The following is a 17,296-nucleotide window of genomic DNA, read 5'->3' on the forward strand; positions in this document are numbered from 1 at the left end:
GCACCACTGTACTCCAACCTGGACAACAGAGTGAGACCCTGTCTCAAAAACAGAAATAAAAACTCATGTTCAGAGGATAACAACCAGGTTTGCCCAGATAGAAATAGTAAGGCTCAGATTTCAATGCCAGCCCTGACAGCAAAGCTCGTGTATGTAATCCGTTGCTATACACCCACTTGTGAGCACAGCAGCTCGTGTGTACAACCCAAAGGACTTTGGCCCTAAGCCATTGAATGGGCCTCCCTAGTCGGTTCTGTGGGAGCATTCATCTAAAACAGAGAACACTGGTCCTTTAAATCTCGGAAGGATTGAATAGCAGTAAGAGTTTAAACCAGTCTCCATTGCTTTAGGTCAATGTGGAAGCAACACGTAACCTCCAACTCTCCTCCAGGGCCTGGTCTACATAGAGCAGTCTGGAGCCCTGCCCCTGCTGCCTCTTCCTTAACCCTTGGTTTTCTTGGAATTCTAATCCTCTAAATCCAATCTTTTGACTGAAGTATTTGGAAACTGAGGCCTGCATGCCAGTACGGCGTGCCCTCACCCCCGGAAGTAACAACTCTAGGAAATTTTCAAAATATACCTAGTACCAATAAATGGCCTGCCTGATTCCCTAATTTTTCCTTCACCATGTCTGGTAATTTTGGTCCTCAGTTCACTATGGGGAATTTTTTTTTTTTTTTTTTTTGAGATGGAGTCTCGCTCTGTCACCCAGGCTGGATGGAGTGCAATGGTGCAATCTTGGCTCACTGTAAACCTCTACCTCCTGGGTTCAAGCGATTCTCTTGCCTCAGCCTCCAGAGTAGCTGGGATTACAGGCACCTACCACCACACCCAGCTAATTTTTTGTATCTTTAGTAGAGACAGGGAGGGTTTCACCATGTTGGCCAGGCTGGTCTTGAACTCCTGACCTCATGATCCACCCACCTCAGCCTCCCAAAGTGCTGGGATTACAGGCATGAGCCACCACACCTGGCCTGGGAATCTTATGTAGCATCTACTCCAAGTTAAGAAGATTCACACACTGATCCTAAAATTTATATGGAAACACAAGGGACCCAGTGTAGCCAAAACCATCTTGAAAGAATAACAAGATATAAAACTACTGTAAGTAAGGCAATATGAAACTGGCATAAGCATAGACATAGATTGAGGGTCTAAAGTAAACTTCGGCCAGGCACGGTAGGGTCACACTTGTAATCCCAACACTTCGTGAGGCTAAGGTGGGAAGATCGCTTGAGCCCAGGAGTTTGAAACCAAACTCCTGGTGAAAATCCGTCTCTACAAAAAAATACAAAAATTAGCTGGGCATGGTAGTGCATGCCTGTAATTTCAGTTACTTGAGAGGCTGGGAAGTTGGGGCTATGGTGAGCAGTGATCATGCTACTCACTAACCTGGTGACAGTGTGATACCCTGTTTCAAAAACATAAAAATACATGGGCCGGGTGCAGTGGCTCACGCCTGTAATCCCAGCACTTTGGGAGGCTGAGGTGGGTAGATCACGAGGTCAGGAGTTCAAGACCAGCCTGGCCAACATGGAGAAACCCCATCTCTGCTAAAAATACAAAAATTAGCCAGGAGCGATGGCATGTGCCTGTAATCCCAGCTACTCAGGAGGCTGAGGCAGGAGAATCGCTTGAACCCAGGAGGCAGAGGTTGCAGTGAGCCAAAATCACACCACTGCTCTCTAGCCTAGGTGACAGAGCGAGACTCTGTCTCGTAAATAAATAAATAAATAAAATAAAAATAAGCCTTTACATGTATGGTCAGTTCATATTTGACAAAGGTGTCAGGACAACTTAATGGGGAAACAACCACCTTTTCCACAGATGGTGCCAGGACAACTGGATATCTGCATGCAGGAGAATGACATTAGACCTCTTCCTACACGACACACAAAGACTAACTCCTAATGCAGCACAGACCTAAATGTAAGTGTTGGAACTACACAATTCTTACTACAGGAATACATTTTCACAATCTTGGGTTAGGCTTTAGTTTCTTTAAATGACAACGAAAGTGACAAAAAAAAAAACACCATAAATTAGACCTCATCAAAATGGAAAACTTTTGTGCTTACAATAACACCTTTGGCCAGGCAATGGTGGTTTCTTTTTTGAGACAGAGTTTTGCTCTTGTTGCCCAAATTAGAGAGCAATGACATGATCTCAGCTCACTGCAGCCTCTGCCTCCTGGATTGAAGCAACTCTCCTGCCTCAGCCTCCCAAGTAGCATGGTGGCTTACACCTGTAATCCCAGCACTCTGGAAGACCAAAGTAGGAGGATTTCTTGAGCCCAGGAATTTGAGACCAGCCTGGGCAACACAGGGAAAACTCATCTCTACAAAAAAATTTTTTTAAATTAACCAGGCATGGTGGTATAGTCCCAGCGACTTGGGAGGCTGAGGTGGAAGGATTGCTTGAGGCTAGGATATAGCAACTGCAGTGAGCCATGATCATGCCACTGCACTCCAGCCTGGGTGACAGAGCAAGACCCCATCTAGAAACAGAAACAACAACAAAAAACACTATCCAAGTGAAAAGACAACCCATAGAATAGGAAAAAATATATTGCAACTCATATATCTGATAAGGGAATTGTATCTAGGATATATAAAGGAGTCTTATAACCCATTGATAAGAAACCAGATGTCCAATTTACAATTGTCCAAAAGGACTAGTCCTGTTAGCTCACCCCTATGATCCCAGTACTATGGGAGGCTGAGGTGGGAGGACTGCTTGAGCCCAGGAGTTCCATACCAGCCTGGACAACATAGAGACATACCACCTCTGCCAAAAAAAAAAAAAAAAAGTAGCTGGGTGTGGTGGTGCCTGCCTGTGGTCCCAGCAACTTGGGAGGCCAAGTTAGGAGGCTTCTGCCTTGAACCCAGGAGGCAGAGGCTGCAGTGAGCTATAATGGTGCTACCATGCTCCAGTCTGGGTAACAGAGCAAGATTTTGTCTTAAAAAAAAAAAAAAAAAAGCCAGAGCAATCAGGCGAGAAAAAGAAATAAAGGGTATTCAACTAGGAAAGGAGGAAGTCAAATTGTCTCTATTTGCAGAAGACATGATTGTATATCCAGAAGACCCCATTGTCTCAGCCCAAAATCTCCTGAAACTGATAAGCAACTTCAGCAAAGTCTCAGGATACAAAATCAATGTGCAAAAATCACAAGCATTCCTATACACCAATAACAGACTTAAAGAGAGCCAAATCAAGAACGAACTGCCATTCACAATTGCTACAAAGGGAATAAAATACCTAGGAATACAACTAACAAGGAATGTAAAGGACCTCTTCAAGGAGAACTACAAACCACTGCTCAACGAAATAAGAGAGGACACAAACAGATGGAGAAACATTCCATGTTCACGGTTAGGAAGAATCAATATCGTGAAAATGGCCATACTGCCCAAAGTAATTTACAGAATCAATGCTATCCCCATCAAGCTACCAATGACCTTCTTCACAAAACTGGAAAAAACCACCTTAAACTTCATATGGAATCAAAAGAGAGCCTGCATAGCCAAGTCAATTCTAAGCAAAAAGAACAAAGCAGGCAGCATCACACTACTGGACTTCAAACTATACTACAAGGCTACAGTAATCAAAACAGCATGGTACTGGTACCAAAACAGATATAGATCAATGGAACAGAACAGAGGCCTCGGAGGCAACACAACATATCTACAACCATCCAATCTTTGACAAACCTGACAAAAACAAGCAATGGGGAAAGGATTCCCTGTTTAATAAGTGGTGTTGGGAAAACTGGCTAGCCACGTGCAGAAAGCAGAAACTGGACCCCTTCCTGACACCTTACACTAAAATTAACTCCAAATGGATTAAAGACTTCAACATAAGACCTAACACTATAAAAACCCTAGAAGAAAATCTAGGCAAAACCATTCAGGACATAGGCGTAGGCAAGGACTTCATGACCAAAACACCAAAAGCATTGGCAACAAAAGCCAAAATAGACAAATGGGACCTAATCAAACTCCACAGCTTCTGCACGGCAAAAGAAACAGTCATTAGAGTGAATTGGCAGCCAACAGAATGGGAAAAAATTTTTGCAGCTTACCCATCTGACAAAGGGCTGATAACCAGAATTTACAAAGAACTAAAACAGATTCACAAGAAAAAAAACAAGCCCATTCAAAAGTGGGTGAAGGATATGAACAGACACTTTACAAAAGAAGACATATATGAGGCCAACAAACATATGAAAAAATACTCATCATCACTGGTTATTAGAGAAATGCAAATCAAAACTACATTGAGATACCATCTCACGCCAGTTAGAATGGCGATCATTAAAAAATCGGGAGACAACAGATGCTGGAAAGAATGTGGAGAAATAGGAACACTTTTACACTGTTGGTGGGAGTGTAAATTAGTTCTAGAAACAGAAATTCCATTTGACCCAGCAATCCCATTACTGGGTATATATCCAAAGGATTATAAGTCGTTCTACTATAAGGACACATGCACACGAATGTTTTTGCAGCACAGTTTACTATAGCAAAGACCTGGAACCCAAATGCCCATCGATGATAGACTGAACAGGGAAAACGTGGCACATATACAGCATGGAATACTATGCAGCCATCAAAAACGATGAGTTTGTGTCCTTTGTAGGGACATGGATGAACCTGGAAACCATCATTCTCAGCAAACTGACAGAAGAACAGAAAATCAAACACCACATGTTTTCACTCATAGGCGGGTATTGAACAATGAGAACACATGGACACAGGGAAGGGAGCATCACACACGGGGGTCTGTCGGGGGGAAATAGGGGAGGGACAGTGGGGGGTGGGGAGTTGGGGAGGGATAGCATGGGGAGAAATGCCAGATATAGGTGAAGGGGAGGAAGGCACAATTCACACTGCCATGTATGTACCTATGCAACAATCTTGCACGTTCTTCACATGTACCCCAAAACCTAAAATGCAATTAAAAAAAAAAAAAAGCCCAGCACAACTAACCAGATAAATGCAAATTTAAACCACAACGAGATATCATCTCACTACAGTTAAAATGGCTTTTATAAAAGAAAAACAGGAAAGGTGGGAGGAGCCAAGATAGCTGAATAGGAACAGCTCCTGTCTGCAGCTCCCAGTCAGACCAAAGCAGAAGGTGCGTGACTTTTGCATTTCCAACCGAGGTGCCCAGTTCATCTCATTGGGACTGGTTAGGCAGTGGGTACAACCCATGGAGGGCAAGCAGAAGCAGTGTGTGGGTGTGGGTCACTTCACCCAAGAAGTGCAAGGAACCAGGGGACCTCCCTCCCCCAGTCAAGGGAAGCCATGAGGGACTGTGCTATCCTGCCCAGATACTACGCTTTCCCCACGGTTTTTGCAGTCTGCAGATCAGGAGATTCCCTCATGTGCCTACACCTTCAGGTCCCTGGGTTTCAAGCAGAAAACTGGGTGGCTGTTTGGGCAGACACCAAGCTAGCTACAGGAGTTTTTATACTCCATTGGGGCCTGGAACCCCAGCAAGACAGGACCGTTCACTACCCTGGAAATGGAAAGCGGGCTGAAGCCAGGGAGCCAAGCGGTCTCGCTCAGCAGATCCCACTCCCATGGAGCCCAATAAGCTAAGATCCACTGGCTTGAAATTCTCACTGCCAGCGCAGCAGTCTGAAGTCAACCTGGGATGATCAACTTGGTGCTGGGAGGGGCATCTGCCATTACTGAGGCTTTAGTAGGTGGTTTTCCCGACAGTGTTAAGGAGGCTAGGATATTTGGACTGGGTGGAATTCACCATGGCGTTGTAAAGCAGCTGTGGCCAGACTGCTTCTCTAGATTCCTCCTCACTGGGCAGGGCATCTCTGAAGGAAAGGTAACAGCCCCAGTCAGGAGCTTACAGATAAAACTCCCATCTCCCTGGGACAGAGCACCTGGGGGAAGGGGCGGCTGTGGGTGCAGCTTCAGCTGATTTCATCGTTCCTGCCCGCCAGCTCTGAAGACAGCAGCTGTCCTCCCAGGAGGGCTTCTCCCAGCACAGTGTACCAGTTCTGCTAAGGGACAGACTGCCTCCTCAAGTGGGTCCCTGACCCCTGTGCCTCCTGACTGGGAGACACCTCCCAGCAGGAGTCGACAGACACCTCATACAGGAGAGCTTTGGCTGGCATCAGCCTGGTGCCCCTCCGGGATGAAGCTTCCAGAGGAAGGAACAGGCAGCAATCTTTGCTATTCTGCAGCCTCTACTGGTGATACCCAGGAGAACAGGGTCTGGAGTGGACCTCGAGCAAACGGCAGCAGACCTGCAGAAGAGGGCCCTGACTATTAGAAGAGAAACTAATAAACAGAGAGCAGGAACATCAGCATCAACAAAAAGGACCCCCATGCTAAAACCCCATCCAAAGGTCATCAGCCTCAAAGATCAAAGGAGGTAAATCCATGAAGATGAGGGAAAACCCAGGGCAAAAATGCTGAAAATTCCCCAAACCGGAATGCTTCTCCTCCTCCAAATGATCACTCCTCCTCTCCAGCAAGGGCACAAAACTGGACTGAAAATAAGATTGACAAACTAACAGAAGTAGGCTTCAGAAGGTGGGTAATAACAAACTCCCGTGAGCTAAAGGAGCATGTTCTAACCCAATGCAAAGAAGCTAAGAACCTTGATAAAAGATTATAGGAACTGCTAACTAGAATAACCAGTTTAGAGAGGAACATAAATGATCTGATGGAGCTGAAAAACACAGCTCGAGAACTTCATGAAGCATACACGAGCATCGATAGCTGAATTGATCAAGCAGAAGAAAGGATATCAGAGACTGAAGATCGATTTACTGAAATAAGGCATGAAGACAAGAATAGAGAAAACAGAATAAAAAGAAATGAACAAAACCTCTAAGAAATATGGGACTATGTGAAAAGACCAAACCTATGATTGATTGGTGTACCTGAAAGTGATGGGGAGAATGGAACCAAGTTGGAAAACACACTTCAGGATATTATCCAGGAGAACTTCCCCAATATGCCAAGACAGGCCAACATTCAAATTCAGGAAATAGAGAAAACACCACTAAGATACTCCTTGAGAAGAGCAACCCCAAGACACATAATTGTCAGTTTCTCCAAGGTTGAAACTAAGGGAAAAATGTTGAGTGTAGCCAGAGAGAAAGGTCAGGTTACCCACAAAGGGAAGCCCATCAGACTAACAGTGGGTCTCTCTGCAGAAACCCTACAAGCCAGAAGATAGTTGGTGAACAATTGTCAACATTTTTTTTCAACAGCATTTTGCTCTTGTTGCCCAAGCTAGAGTGCAATGGTGTGATCTCAACTCACTGCAACCTCCGCCTCCCGGGTTCAAGCAATTCTCCTGCCTCAGCCCCGAGTAGCTGGGACTACAGGAGCATGCCACCACGCCTGGCTAATTTTTATATTTTTAGTAGAGACGAGGTTTCACCATGTTGGCCAGACTGGTCTCCAACTCCTGATCTCAGGTGATCCACACACCTCAGCCTCCCAAAGTGCTGGGATTACAGGTGTGAGCCACCATGCCCATCCTCAACATTCTTAAAGAATTTTTAACCTAGAATTTCATGTTCAGTCAAACTAAGCTTCATCAGTGAAGGAGAAATAAAATCCTTCACAGGGCCAGGCATGGTCCCTCACGCCTATAATCCCAGCACTTTGGGAGGCCAAGGGAGGCAGATCGCGAGGTCAGGAGTTCGAGACCAGCCTGACCAACATGGTGAAACTGCATCTCTATCAAAAAAAAACAAAAATTAGCTGGGTATGGTGGTGCACACCTGTAATCCCAGCTACTCAGGAGGCTGAGGCAGGAGAATCACTTGAACCCAGGAGGCAGAGGTTGCGGTGAGCCGAGATCATGCCGCTGCACTGACAGAGCAAGACTCCGTCTCAAAAAAAAAAAAAAAAAAAATCCTTTACAGACAAGGAAATGCTGAGGAATTTTGTCACCACCAGGCCTGCCTTACAAGAGCTCCTGAAGGAAGCACGAAATATGGAAAGGAAAAACTAGTACCAGCCACTGCAAAAACACAACAAAAATATAAAGACCAACAACACAATGAAGAAACTGCATCAACTAATGTGCAAAATAACCAGCTCGTATCATAATGACAGGATCAAATTCACACATGACAATATTGACCTTAAATGTAAATAAGCTAAATGCCCCAATTAAAAAGACACAGACTGGCAAAGTGGATAAAGAATCAAGACCCATTGGTACGCTGTATTCAGGAAAACCATCTCATGTGCAAAGACACACATAGGCTCAAAATAAAAGAATGGAGGAATATTTACCAAGTAAATGGAAAGCAAAAAAGAAAAAAGCAGGGGTTGCAATTTTAGTCTCTGATAAAACAGACTTTAGCAAAGATCAGAAAGGACCAAAAGGACATTACATAATGGTAAAGGGATCAATGCAACAAGAAGAGCTAACAATCCTAAATATATATGCACCCAATACAGGAGCACCCAGATACATAAGGCAAGTTCTTAGAGACCTGCAAAGAGACTAGACTCCCACAAATAATAGTGGGAGACTTTAACTCCCCACTGTTAATATTAGACAGAGCGATGAGACAGAAAATTAACAAGGATATCAAGGACTTAAACTCAGGTCTGGACCAAGTGGACTTAATAGACATCTACAGAACTCTCCACCCCAAATCAACACCACATAGCACTGATTCTAAAATTGACCACATAATTGGAAGTAAAACACTCCTCAGCAAATGCACAAGAACAGAAATCATGACAATCTCTCAGACCACAGTGCAATCAAATTAGAACTCAGGATTAAGAAACTCACTCAAAACCACACAACTACGTGGAAATTGAACAACCTGCTCCTTAATGAGTATTGGGTAAATAACAAAATTAAGTCAGATATAAAGAAGTTCTTTGAAACCAATGAGAACAAAGAGACAAATGTACCTGAATCTCTGGGACACAACTAAAGCAGTGTTCAAAGGGAAATTTATAGCACTAAATGCCCACATCAGAAAGCTGGAAAGATCTAAAATTGACACCCTAACATCACAATGAGAAGAACTAGAGAAGCAAGAGCAAACAAATTAAAAAGCTAGTAGAAGACAAGAAATTAGGATCAGAGCAGAACTAAAGGAGATAGAGACACAAAAATCCCTTTAAAAAAAATCCATGAATCCAGGCACTAGCTTTTTGAAAAGATTAACAAAATAGACTGCTAGCTAGACTAATCAAGAAGAAAAGAGATAAAATAGATACGATAGAAAATGATAAAGGGGATATCACCACTTATCCCACAGCAATACAAACTACCATCAGAGAATACTATAAACACCTTTCCACAAATAAACTAGAAAATCTAGCAGAAATGGATAAATTACTGGACACATACACCCTCCCAAGACTAAACCAGAAAGTAGTCAAATCCCTGAATAGACCAATAAGTAGTTCTGAAATTGAGGCAGTAATTAATAGCCTACTAACCAAAAAAAGCCTAGGACCAGATGGATTCACAGCAGAAATCTACCAGAGGTACGAAGAGGAGCTGGTACCATTCCTTCTGAAATGATTCCCAACAATAGAAAAAGAGGGACTTCTAACTCATTTTATGAGGCCAGCATCATCCTGATATAAAACCCGGCAGAGACAACAAAAAAAGAAAAATTCAGGCCAATATCCCTGATGAACATTGATGTGAAAATCCTCCATAAGATACTGGCAAACTGAATCCAGCTGTACATCAAAAAGCTTATCCACCACAGTCAAGTCAGCTTCATCCCTGGGATGCAAGCCTGGTTCAACATACACAAATCAATAAACATAATCCATTACATAAACGGAACCAATGACAAAAACCACATGATTATCTCCATAGATGCAGAGAAGGCCTTCGACAAAATACAACATCCCTTCATGCTAAAAACTCTGAATAAACTAGATATTGATAGAACGTATCTCCAAATAATAAGAGCTATTCATGAGAAACCCACAGCCAATATCATACTGAAAGGGCAAAAGCTGGAAGCATTCCCTTTGCAAACCGGCACAAGACAGGGATGCCCTCTCTCACCACTCCTATTCAATGTACTATTAGAAGTTCTGGCCAGGGCAATCAGGCAAGGGAAAGAAATAAAGGCATTCAAATAGGAAGAGAGGAAGTCAAAGTGTCTCTATTTTCAGAGTACATGATTGTATATTTAGAAAACCCCACTGTCTCAGTCCCAAAACTTCTTAAACTGATAAGCAACTTCAGCAAAGTCTTAGGATATAAAAATCAATGTGCAAAAATCACAAGCATTCCTATATGCCAATAATAGACAAGCAGAGAGCCAAATCATAAGTGAACTCCCATACACAATTACTACAAAGAGAATCAAATACTTAGGAATACAACTTACAAGGGATGTGAAGGACCTCTTTAAGGAGAGCTACAAACCACTGCTCAAGGAAACAAGAGAGGACACAAACAAATGGAAAAACATTCTATGCTCATGGATAGGAAGAACCAATATCATGAAAATGGTCGTACTGCCCAAAGTAATTTATAGACTCAATGCTATTCCCATTAAGCTACCACTGACTTTCTTCACAGAATTAGAAAAAACTTTAAAATTCAGATGGAACCAAAAAAGAGCCTGTTTAGCCAAGACAATCCTAAGCATAAATAACAACGCTGGAGGCATCACACTACCTTACTTCAAACTATACAACAAGGCTACAGTAACCAAAACAGCATGGTACTGGTACCAAAACAGATGTAGACCAATGGAACAGAACAGAGACCTCAGAAATAACACCACACATCTACAGTCATCTCATCTTTGACAAATCTGACAGAAACAAGCAATGGGGAAAGGATTCCCCATTTAATAAATGGTGCTAGGAAAACTGGCCAGCCAAATGCAGAAAACAGAAACTGGACCCCTTCCTTACACCTTATGCAAAAATTAGCTCAAGATGGATTAAAGATTTAAATGTAAAACCCAAAACCATAACAAGCCTAGAAGAAAACCTAGGCAATACCATTCAGGACATAGGTATGGGTAAAGACTTCATGACTAAAACACTAAAAGCAATTGCAACAAAGCCAAAATTGACAAATAAGATCTACTTAAACTAAAGAGCTTCTGCACAGCAAAAGAAACTATGATCAGAATGAAAAGGCAATCTACAGAATGGGAGAAAATTTTTGCAATATACCCATCTGACAAAGGGCTAATATCCAGAATCTACAAGGAACTTAAATTTACAAGAAAAAAAAAAAACAACCCCATCAAAAAGTGGGCAAAGGATATGAACAGACACTTCTCAAAAGAATGACATTTATGCATCCAAAAAAATAAATAAAAGCTCATCATCACTGGTCATTAGAGAAATGCAAATCAAAACCACAATGAGATACCATCTCCCACCAGTTAGAATGGCCATTATTAAAAATTCAGGAAACAGGCTACAAGGCTGCGACCTGGGGCCGGACGGGCGCTTCCTCCATAGGTATGAACAGTTTGCCTACGATGGCAGGATTATATCGCCCTGAATGAGGACCTGAGCTCCTGGACTGCCGCGGACACTGCGGCTCAGATCACCCAGTGCAAGTGGAAGGCGAACAAATACTCAGCGCAGATCCCCCAAAGGCACACGTGACCCACCACCCTATCTCTGACCATGAGGCCACCCTGAGGTGCTGGGCCCTGGGCTTCTACCCTGCAGAGATCACACTGACCTGGCAGTGGGATGGGGAGGACCAGACCCAGGACATGGAGCTTGTGGATACCAGGCCAGCAGGGGATGGAACCTTCCAGAAGTGGGTGGCTGTCGTGGGGCCTTCTGGAGAGGAGCAGAGATACATGTGCCGTGTGCAGCATGAGGAACTACCTGAGCCCCTCACCATGAGATGGGAGCCGTTTTCCCAGCCCACCATCCCCATCATGGGCATCGTTGCTGGCCTGGCTGTCCTGGGAGCTGTGGTCACTGTAGTTGTGTTAACTGCTGTGATGTGGAGGAGGAAGAGCTCAGGTGGAAAAGGAGGGAGCTACTCTCAGGCTGCGTGCAGTGACAGTGCCCAGGACTCTGATATGTCTCTCACAGCTTGTAAAGCCTGAGACAGCTGCCTTGTGTGGGACTGAGATGAAGGATTTCTTCACACCTCTCCTTTGCGACTTCAAGAGCCTCTGGCTCCTCTTTCTGCAAAGGCATCGGAATGTGTCTGCATCCCTGTTAGCATAATGTGAGGAGGCGGAGAGACAGCCCACCCCCGTGTCCACCATGACCCCTGTCCCCACGCTGACCTGTGTTCCCTCCCCAGTCATCTTTCCTGTTCCGGAGAGGTGGGGCTGGGTGTCTCCATCCCTATTTCAACTTCATGGTACACTGAATTGTAAACTCTTACTTCTCTACTGAAAATAAGAATCTGAATATAAATTTCTTTTCTGATTTTTGCCATGAGAGGTTGATGGGTTAATTAAAAGAGAGGATTCCTAAAATTTGAGAGAGGAAATAAATGAAAAACCTGAGAACCTTCCGGGAAAAAAAAAAAAAAAAATTCAGGAAACAGATGCTGGTGAGGCTGTGGGGAAACAGGAATGCTTTTACACTGTTGGTGGGAGTGTAAATTAGTTCAACCATTGTGGAAGGCAGCATGGCAATTCCTTAAGGATCTAGAACCAGAAATACCATTTGACTCAGCAATCCCATTACTGGGTACATATACCCAAAGGATTATAAATTATTCTACTATAAAGACACATGTACACATATATTTATTGCAGTATTATTTACAATAGCAAAGACCTGGAACCAACCCAAATGCCCAACAATGATAGACTGGATAGAGAAAATGTGGCACATATACACCATGTAATATTATGCAGCCATAAAAAAGGATGAATTCATGTCCTTTGCAGGGACATGGTTGAATCTGGAAACCATCATTCTCAGCAAACTAACACAGGAACAGAAAAACCAAACACCACATGTTCTCACTCATAAGTGGGAGTTGAACAATGAGAACACATGGACACAGGGAGGAGAGCATCACACACCAGGGCCTGTTGTTGCGGGGAAACAAGGGGAGGGAGAACATTAGGACAAATACCTAATGCATGTGGGGCCTAAAACCTAGAGGACAGGTTGATAGGTGCAGCAAACAACCACAGCACATGTATACCTACGTAACACGCCTGTACGTTCTGCACATGTATCCCAGAACTTAAAGTAATTTTTTTTTTTTTAAAAAAAAAGGCCAGGTGCAGTAGCTCATGCCTGTAATTCCAGCACTTTGGGAGGCCGAGGCGGACAATCACCTGAGGTTGGGAGTTTGAGACCAGCCTGACCAACATGGAAAACCCATCTCTACCGAACATACCAAAAAAAAAAAAAAAAAAAAAAAAAAAAAAAAAAAAAAACTGGGCAAGGTGGCACATGCCTGTAATTCCAGCTCCTCGGAAGACAGGCAGGAGAATCACTTGAACCTGGGAGGCAGAGGTTGCAGTGAGCCAAGATTACACCATTGCACTCCAGCCTGGGCAACAAGAGCGAAACTCCATCTCAAAAAATAAAATGATTTAAAAAAGGGACACACAACTTAAAAAAGAGACATGAAATACCAGATGCTGGCAAGGTTGTAGAGAAGGGGAATCCCTTGTACACAGTTGATGAGAACATAAATTAGTACAGCAACTACAGAAAACTATATGGAAATTCCTCAAAAAATAATAGAACTATCATATTATCTAGCAATTCCACTACTGGGTATATATCCAATAGAAAGGAAATCAATATACCAAAGGGATCCCTGCATTCCCATGTTTATTGCAGCACTATTCACAATAGCTGAAATATGGAATCAACCTAAGTGCCTGTCAATGGATGAATGGATACAACAAATGTGGTACAGGCCAGGTGCGGTGACTCACACCTGTAATCCCAGCACTTTGGGAGGCCAAGGTGGGCAGATCACCTGCGGTTAGGAGCTCGAAACCAGCCTGGGCAATATACTGAAACCCCAGCTCTACTGAAAATAAATTAGCCAGCCATCGTGGTACGCACTTGTAGACCCAGCTACTTGGGAGGGTGAGGCAAGAGAATTGCTTGAAACTGGGTGGCAGAGGTTGCAGTGAGCCATGATCGTTCTACTGTCCTGCAGTCTGGGCAACAGGGCAAGACTGTCTCCAAAAAAGAAAAATTTGGGAGATATATACGCAACGGATTATTCAGCCGTAAAAAGTATGGCATTCATTTGCAGCAACATGATGGCACTCCAATCATTAAGTGAAATGAGGCAAGGACAGGAAGACAAATATTACATGTTCTCACTCATATGTGGGAGCAGAGACAGTAGATCTCATGAAGACAGAGACTAATGTTTACCCTTCCCAGAGGCTGGGAAGGGTAGGGGGAAAAGGCAGGTGAAGAGAGCCTGATTCATGGGCACAAATATACAGTTCGATAGAAGAAATAAACTCTAGGGTTTGACAGATTGGCAGGGTGACTATAGTTTATAATAGTCTACTCTAGATTTCAAAATAGCTCAAAGAATGTGGAGAAAAGGAACCCTTGTACACTCTATTGGTGAGAATGTCAATTAGAGCAGCCACTATAGAAAACAATATGTAGGTTCCTCAAAAAATTAAAAATAAGAATACCGTATGATTCAGCAGTCCCACCACTGGGATTCCAGAGGAAAAGAACTCAGCGTGTTGAGGAGATATCTGCACTCCCGTGTCCACAGCAACATTATTTGCAATAGCTGAGATATGGAATCAATCTATGTCCTTCACCAGATCAATGGACAAAGAAATCATGGTTCATATACACAATGGGATACTATTCAGCCTTAAAAAGAAGGAAGTCTTGTCATTTGCAACAACTTAGATGAACCTGGAGGATGTTTTATTAATTAAAATAAGCCAGGCAGGGCAGCGTATGCCTGTAATTCTAGCACTTTGGGATGGCTTGAGCCCAGGAGTTTGACCAGCTTGGGCAACACAGCGAAACCTGTCTCTACAAAAAAACAAAAACACAGAAAAAAACCTCACAAAAATTAGCTGGGTATAGTGTTGTACGCCTATAGACCCAGCTGCTTGGGAGGCTCAGTTGGGAGGATCGCCTAAGCCCCAGGAGTGAGGCTGCAGGGAGCTGTGATTGTGCTACCACACTCCAGTCTTGGGTGACTGAGTGAGACCCTATCTCAAAAAAAGAAGAAAAAAAAGCCAGGCACAGAAAGACAAACATCACAAGATGTCATGTATATGTGGAATATAAAAATGAACTCACAGAAGCAGAGAATAGAATGGTAGTTACCATGTGCTGGGGGAGTGAGGTGGGGGTTGGTAGATATTGGTCAAAGAATTTAAAATTTCGGTTAGACAGCAGGAGTAAGTTCAAGACATTTATCATACAACATGGCGACTATAGTTAATGTATCATGTTGAAAATCGCTATGAGGTTAAGTGTTCTCACGACAAAATAATAAGCATATGGGGTTAATGATAAGCATATCTATGTTAATGAGCTCAATGTAGCTATTTTACAACATACATTTTAAGACTTGTACACACCATCCTGGCCAACATAGTGAAAACCCGTCTCTACTAAAATATAAAAATTAGCTGGGCGTGGTGGTGTGCGCCTGTAATCCCAGCTACTCAGGAGGCTGAGGCAGGAGAATTGCTTGAACCCGGGAGGGGGAGGTTGCAGTGAGCCAAGATCGAGCCACTGCACTCCAGCCTGGCACCAGGCGACAGAGCGAGACTGTCTCAAAAAAAAAAAAAGAAAAAAAAACAACAACAAAAAAACCCTTGTACACAAATATATACATTTTTTGGGTCAATTAAAAAAATAATGCTACAACATTGCCTGACGCAAACAATACATTGGAGAGGTTTGAGGTCCAAATGAATTTAGATTTGAGGTGTCAGGTAATAAACTCCCACAGGTTTTAAGGAGGATGGCCTGTTTTAAGAACGCTAAATAGCAACAGGTTGCTGTGGAGGGAGAACAGATCAAAGGCAAGAAAAGCCAAAGAACGGGAAAATAAATCAACCGATTTGGGCATAAGATTGAGAATGGAAAAAAATCAGCATCTATCGAGAATATGAAATTGAAGAAATAATGGAATCAAAGGCAAAAGGAAGATAATTGGGATGGGAGCTCCTGCGAGTCTTGGTAACTTTAGCTAAATGTAAGTATTCCAAAGTACTGTGAAATCTATGTAGTTACTTCATCTCAATAAATAAATCATTTTTGATAATTAAAAAAAGATGAGTTTTGTTTTAAATACTAGATGTCTTCTAGTATTAATATGTGACCTGCAGAGCCAGAAACAGTGGCTCAAGCCTTTAGTCCCAGCTGCTTGGGAGGCTGAGGCAGGAGTATCCCCTTCAGCCCAGGAGTTCGAGGCTACAGTAAACTACGATGGGACTACTGCACTCCAGCCCGGGCAAAAGCAAGAACCCGCCTCTTAAAAAAAAAAAAAAAAAAGTAGTCTCCAGGCCAGCAGCATTACCATTACCACCACCGGTGAGCTCACTGAAACTGCAGGGCCCACCCCCGCAGCATTACAGAATCAAAGTCCATTTTAACAAGATGCTCAGGTGACTTGCGTGCACATTAAAGCTTGAGAAGCACCTGTTTAGACAACTTTTTAAAGTAGGACTTTTTAATTCGAATAAAAGTAGAATTTACAAAAAGCAAGGAAGGAAAGGGTGTCAGGTGTTTCAGACACTCTAGCAGGAAATGTTGAAGAAAATTCTGAAATCCAGCTCGCTGGCTTACCTCCTGATTTTTCTCCCCTGTCTGGAAGTAGCTCTTCAGTTGTGCTTTCATCCAGGAATCCTGAGGCAGGGGCTGATGGTGGGAACCTATCATGTGTACATGTAGATATCGGGCCTCCTCTCTGATTATTGTATGTAGCTATCTGTTCCTCTCAAGTTACTGTGAAACTCCAATGAGATGATGTCCACAAACTTTCATGAAACATGAGCTCCAGAGAAGCTCAGTTTCAGTAAGGATTGAATTTTGTGTCACCCCATTTTAATTGTGAAGCTTGGATTCTGTTGATGTGGGTTATTAGTTCAGGGTCAGGAGTACAAACCGCCTTAGAAGGAAACAGTGGTGCTCTGAATTGTGTTTCACTTGCAGAACCTTATGCCTGAGGACCGAGAAATTTCCAGCTTTATTTATTTATTTTTTGAGATGGAGTTTTGTTCTTGTTGCCCAGGCTGGAGTGCAATGGCATGATCTCGGCTCACCGCAACCTCTCCCTCCCAGGTTCAAGCAATTCTCCTGCCTCAGCCTCACGAGTAGCTGGGATTACAGGCACG

The 17,296-nt window shown here is 43.2% G+C and overlaps 1 pseudogene; it reads left to right on the plus strand.

The window, feature by feature from the left end:
* Nucleotides 1-11,394: 11,394 nt before the first annotated feature.
* On the plus strand, nt 11,395-12,276 carry LOC105708125 (patr class I histocompatibility antigen, B-2 alpha chain-like; annotated as a pseudogene).
* Nucleotides 12,277-17,296: the final 5,020 nt, after the last annotated feature.

Source organism: Aotus nancymaae, unplaced genomic scaffold (genome assembly GCF_030222135.1).
Source record: "Aotus nancymaae isolate 86718 unplaced genomic scaffold, 86718_ANA_hifiasm-v0.15.2.pri h1tg000010l, whole genome shotgun sequence".
Classification (NCBI taxonomy): Eukaryota; Metazoa; Chordata; class Mammalia; order Primates; family Aotidae; genus Aotus; species Aotus nancymaae.